Genomic DNA, 6,374 nt, shown 5'->3' with positions numbered 1-6,374 from the left:
GGTTCCTGGGAAGAGCCCTTGCACTGTCAACCAGGGCGCAGGAAGCGAGGACCCAGGCTCCGTCTGACCTAGCCGCAGCCTTGCTCCTGCGGCACAGGTGGCGGGGGTCCAGGGCACTGTGGGGAGTCAGTGGGGATAGACTATAGCAAGCTGCCCACACAGAGGCTCATCACCCCCGCCCAGCCCGTCTCCAGCAGAAGTCTCTAGAAGCACGAACAGGACTTAGGTCCTAACCTGACTCTTCCCAATTCTCACATCTCTAATGTGCATACAAGAAGCCCAGACATTCCTTCCCTTAAAATGAATTAAGCTGTCAGGGAAGGACTCTCAAAAAAAAAAAACAACTGAATATCCTATAGTTATTTCATGAGTGGTGACAGCGTCACTATGTTTGCAGAAAGGACATTCACCATTTCCGACTGGAGGTGCTCAGGAAGCTCTTTTGGGAGTTACGGGGCCACAAGTCCAAACAGCCGCAGAGCGGTGAGACTGAGAGGCTGCCCTGCTCGGCGAGCTGGACCTTGCTCTGCCCGTCAGCTCCCGTGCAGATTTGTGCAGCGGCTTCTTAATGTCACTGTTGGTGCTCTGGGAATTTAGGTGAGAGGAGGATCCAGAGGGGGAAAATATCCCTGACAAGATGGACAAAAAAAACTTCATCGGGGCCCTTCTAGAGTGAGAAACGAGCAGCACGTGGTTTATCGGCCTGCCTAGGGTCAGCTGTGCCGTCCTTGGTGTGACACAGAGATTCCAGGACTTATGTGTCTTCTTTGCTTTTTTGCATCAGTGGAACGAAAGTGGTATAACCACGAATCAGCTCACCGATTCTGCATGATTGCTGAAGAGGGACCTAAAAAGTCCAAGTGATTTAAAAAGTTTTAAATAGCTGTGTTTCACTTAATAATTTATTTCATGATATTGTCAACAGTAGGAGTAGACGTGTGACCTCTGTTTCCAACAGAATTATTCATCAGCTGGGGATGCTGTTGTGGCCTGGCAGTTTTCCCATCCATTCACATCCAGGACTGAGAACTGGGGGACTTCACACGTTACTGGCTAAGCTGTGATGTACAGTGTAAGCCTTTTCTTTGACCTGTATCTGTGGTATCTTATAAACCCCATGCAGTTGGTTATATGTCACTTGTTTTAGTTCATTTTATACCTTTCAACTTCGTATTTGAAATGGGCCGTTGGAGCACATCTCAGGCAGAGGATAAAAATATGCCGTGATCCTACTGAGTGGATGCCTTTTTGACAAAGGAAACTGCATTTGGCAAGTTTAGGGTTGTGGATGGCTTGGATGTTGACCATGGGCCCTAACACAGAAGACTTGCAGTATCTGACCACAGAATTAAGATGCCATTTCATCTTTATTCCAGGATTGTCTGATGCTGTAGAGTTCTGGGTTGAAATGCCGAGTTTTACATTGTCTGATTTCAGATTTGATTTTTCTCTTCCTCTTTGAAAACATTTCTAGGCTGACAGCGCTCGGCACCTTCTCGGTCATTGTGTTCGGTTCCGAGTAGGGGCCCTGGGGGCTTAGGTGCTCTTGTCTGGTGGGCAGGTGACCCAACCACTTACCTGGTGAGTGACATGGGTACCCCGACCCTCACACAGGACCTCCGGACAAACACAGACTGTGTCTTTGTTGGCACAAGTGCTGTAAATAAAGCTGGGTTGAGAGCATAGAGGATAATACATATGACTGTTCCTTCTCCTGTGATGTTAGCCACTGCTGCTACTTTCAGATGTTCAGCTTTACATTCGTTAATGGGTCCTTTAAAAATGTAATTGAGTGAGGACTTTTAAAGATTTTTTCTGTGGCCTGGATACACACCAGAGGACTGAAAATGACTAATTCACTAACATGAGAATGTGGGCCTCTTCAAAAGAAAGATTCCCCTGGAAGACTGGCAGACGTAGGCTTAGCAATGGGAAAAACTCTGCCTGCGTTCACCACTTGCTCTTGTGAGCAGCAGACCTCCTCATTCCCTAGACTCAAGGGATGGAAGTTCTTTTGTTTCCGCTCTGAGAACCAGCTGTAGGGGTCGTTGATGGGTGCGGTGTTTCCTTGTGGCAGTAGCACCGATAATAGGGAAGATGCTGTTAGTGAAAACCCACTGCTTTCTTTGAGCCTGCGTGACTTACAAGGACCTGACATGCTTCTGCATCAAAAAATACTGTAAGAGACGTGGTCTCCCCCAGCATTCAGCCCATTTACCAAGATTATCACCAAGACTTTTCACAAAGACGTTCTGTCCCCATTCCCGTGCATTCATTTTGCAATATCTGTTCTAATGGACTTTACGTATGAATGTGCTTTTAACAAAGTGCTGATCTTAACCTTGCTTCGCAGAAGAAAACAATACATTATAAAAGTTTCAAGTGGACAGTATCTGCTTTTTCTATGTGAGTGTTACAAAAAGTGTCTCTAACGTGTGTTTGTTAATAAATCTACTCAGAACACATCTGACTCGCAGAAAACCATCCTGATGTGGGTGCACACGTGAGCTGTGACGACTTTATCGATTCCTTCCCATTTGGTATTTGTACAGCAGTGCTTCCTGCCTTTCTCCTTTCTGTGGCCCTCCTATTTTTTCAAGCATGGTTACTGACCGTGGATTTGTTGCCGAGGAAATAAAGACCACGTCATTCCCTGGGTAAAATATGCTGTGCGGTTCTTGCATCTTCATCCCAAACTGTCCCTTAATTATTGAGTTCCTTAAGAGGCAGTGTGCTGCTCGCACCTGGGCGTCTCACCTGTCGGAATGTGTGTGCGCATAACAGCACGATGAGTTACCGCCAGTTCACAGAGCGCGACGTCGTTCCTGAACCATGTAGCTCTTCTCTTCCACTCAGTAAATAGGTTGTGCGCTTATCCCACGCCAAGTGTGCCAATGATAGAGATTTTCTAGATAAAAGGAGACGCATCAGTGTGGAAGGCAGCTGCTGTGACCTTTAGGTGACGTGTAATCATGTCAAATTTTGCTCGCTGATAAAAATGCTCCTGAAGAACCATTCCAGCTGTGGTGGGCTCTGTAAACATGTTGTGTCCTCACAGACAGCATGGAACGGAGAGGTTCACGGCCTGTCTCTCCTCTTTTGTTCTCGCTGTCTTCAGTGAGAAGCACAAAGCAAGCACTTGAATTGCATGGTGCGTCTTCTGAGTTGGAACTGAGCGTGGTGTATCTCAGATCCGCCTTGCCCATGGTGGTACCCCAGGGAGAATGGCTTTGCGAGGCGTGCTCACTGTTACCATCTGAGACTGGAGTCAGCCTGGTGTGGGTCCATGAACGACGACGCCATGACTGCCACACCTCAGGTCTCCATGGCAACGGACATCTCGGCAACCTCGTGGGATGGGGGAAACTTCTGCCAACTTCTTGTGCCCTTTCCAAGAGAGCAAGGTTTTCCCACGTCTTGACTTCCCCCTGATCATACTCCGCTTGGGGGATCGTCGGAGACTGAAGGACCATATGCAGAGCCCTGGGACCGCTCCTTGGAGGCTAGTCACACACTTGCAGTGTGATAGGTGGGCACCTGTGTGCAGAATGTCTTGAATCTGGTTATCGATAAGAGAGGACCTGTGACGCAGCACGGTGTGAGCACATGTGTGAGCAGCATGCGGCTCACAGATGATTGTCGAGTGTGATTTGGAGTTTCCCCAGGTGCTCCAGGCATGGATTCTTCCTCCCCATCTTGACTCCATCCTGACTCCTGACCCCTTCTTTGCCCAGAGGGACTTGAGGGCAGCAGGGGCCTTCTGTCCCAGCCCCATCCTTGTGAGCGGACTTTGTTATTGCAGAGCCCGCGAAAGCAGGTGGTGACTCTCCCCTCCTAGGTTTCTGCAGGGCCTTATACCTTGGGAGAAGAGGTTGGCTTGGGCTGGTCTTCATGGGAGAGGCAGAGTGCTCAGCCCAATGGAGGCCCTGGTCTTCCATCCCGGGGAGGGAGGAAGAAAGGAAGGAGTCGGCCAGTTTCCTGGGGCTGGGCACTTGCTGGACGGATGGTCTAGAATCTGCCTCGGGGGAGGCGGGGGGATGAGAGGACTTGCCCTGGAAATACCAGTGAGGTTGGTTGTCCCTGAGGTTCTTCAAAAATTAGAGCTCAGCCAGATCCTCCTGTGCATGGTGCCCTTTGATCTCAAAAGCCATCACGCCCTCCTGGCAGCTGAAGGCTGTGCCAGCGGGTGTGACCTGGTCAACTGAGTCTGAGCTGGATTCCAGCCCTGCCCCTGCCCCGCCCCCGCCAGGCCAGGCCCGCACCCTGGGAATGTTCTCCTCTTCTGAAGACTCTGTGACGTTCTCTTCAGCCTGAACACCCTTCCTTCATTATTATTTCCTTAGATGAATGGCTTCTCTTTTCCCAAACTAATGAGACTATGAAATAAGTTTAATAGCCGCACAAAACATGACCTTTGATTTTTTTTATTTAAAAATTAATAAAGAACTTAGTGACAAGTATAATAATTTAATCTCTATACGTAATGCCACGTGTACATCTACATATGCGGGAACACGGTACTTCTTACCTTGGTTTTGTATCAAAGATTTTACGTAAATCTTTCTAAGAGAAGAGTCATCACCTGTGAGTGACACGCTGCAGTCATGAAATGAGATTGAAAATATTTTTTTTCCTATTCTGAAGATAGTTTCATGTTTAGATGGGAATTCATTTATCTTCAGTTTCCTTTTAGATTCTGAAAATGTTTTTTTTTTTTTTTTTTGGTCTAGACTGCTTTCAGACAGTGATATTACTTTGTTTACGAGGATGTCCTCTTGTGTAGACAGAATTATGGTACTAAGCAGAAAGCTGCTAACACTCATTTCAATTCACTGAGACAGTCGGGGTTCTGAAGACACAAGGAGAGATAACTTGTTGCAAACATGTTTTTATAACTTTAGTTAAAAACAGTATAAAATACATGAAACACATTTTTTTTCAAATTTTATCTCTACACGAAACAATTGCACTTCCTTCATGGTATTTGATCAACTTAACTCAGTCTTCTCCTTGCACAAAAATATTTCTCAATTCTATTAAGTGATATTCAAGGATTCATATCCTCATATATCGATTCCACAAAAGATGCATGTTTTTTCTTTTAATTAAAGCGTACATCTGCGAGAGAGCTGGAGTAACCCCCAAAGAATGCTTACGTGAGATACTCCTGTCATTCTTTTCTTTTTTTTCAAGCCCACTAAGGTCCTTGTAGAATCAGAACACTGAGAACAAAAAATAGATTTGCTGTTGAGTCAGAAGGAAAACGCATGGCAAGAAATAGCTCCAATCTGAGAAATGCAGGTGGATCCTTTTACCAAGGTTGACCACCCTATTGGCATCTGATCAATAAGGTGTGCGTGTGAGCATGAGATTAGATCAGAAACGGCTGGACAGAGACTAGGAGACTCCGCTTCCTTGTACGTTCACAAATGACTCAAAATTGAAGTTGTACCCTCCCCCCCCCAAAAAAAAGGCAAAAGAAGATGCCTACTTCCTATTGTGAAAAGCCAAAATTTGATAGACAGAGTCATTAATAGAGTAGGGGCTTTTGAATTCTATAAAAAGGTACCTGCAAAGGTGCAAAGGAATGAGTGAAAAAATAAAGGAACTGAGATTTATATTGCAATGTGTAATCAAAAGAGAACTCGAGGTGACACGATTTATTTTAAAAAAGAGCTAAAAACATTTGATTCACAGCTTTCCCCTAGGTATTGTCATTTAGTACAGCTCACTAACAGGTTAAATGTGGGTGACATTAAGGTGGTTTGTCAGTAGCAGCTAAACTAAGCACAGGGTTTCGCTTAGAGATGGTCAGATCTTCCCCAGCTGTTACAAAGCATAACGAATGGTCTCAAACATCTGGCTAGGCTTTCGTGATGAACAGTGTCTCAGAGATTGATCCACAGAACCACTTTCCGGTGGCAGAGAATGCCTTTGATTTATCGGTGTCTGTATAATCCATTGTGTATCTCTATGTGGGTTTTCAGATTCTTGCCAGGATTTATCATTTGGCCTTTGGGTACCAAAAGATTAAAAAATGAGATCTATGAAAGCTTAGTGTCCGATAGCGCTGACCCTGTCAACTCGCAGTGATTAAAAGCATGTCCTGACTCTGGGGGACTCCTGGCTGCTGCTGGCCATTTTGAGCAGGAGCAGAAAGCGTGTCGCCGGTCTGGAGATGAAGGAGACGCTGAATACGAGGTGTCAGTGTGACACTGAGATGCCACTTGGCTTAGCGCTACAGCACATGAAGGCAAATATACATAGAGTCACATTTTAGAGATTATTCATGGTCTCCGACCACTTGAAAAAAATTGTGCTTTCTCTGGAATTTGATGTGCTGAAAATTGCACTCGCACACCCCACTCCCCCCC

The 6,374-nt window shown here is 46.0% G+C and overlaps 1 protein-coding gene across 1 annotated transcript in view; it reads left to right on the top strand.

Moving 5' to 3' along the window:
• Positions 1–6,374, top strand: part of DOCK1 (dedicator of cytokinesis 1) — a 570,389-nt gene that overhangs the window by 228,261 nt on the left and 335,754 nt on the right. The gene's annotated exons all lie outside the window — the stretch shown is intronic.

The sequence above is a fragment of the Bison bison genome, unplaced genomic scaffold, assembly GCF_000754665.1.
Source record: "Bison bison bison isolate TAMUID 2011002044 unplaced genomic scaffold, Bison_UMD1.0 scf7180017864456, whole genome shotgun sequence".
NCBI lineage: Eukaryota > Metazoa > Chordata > Mammalia > Artiodactyla > Bovidae > Bison > Bison bison.
Note: the sequence above shows the minus strand (reverse complement) of the source record. Positions and strands in the feature narration are given on the sequence as shown.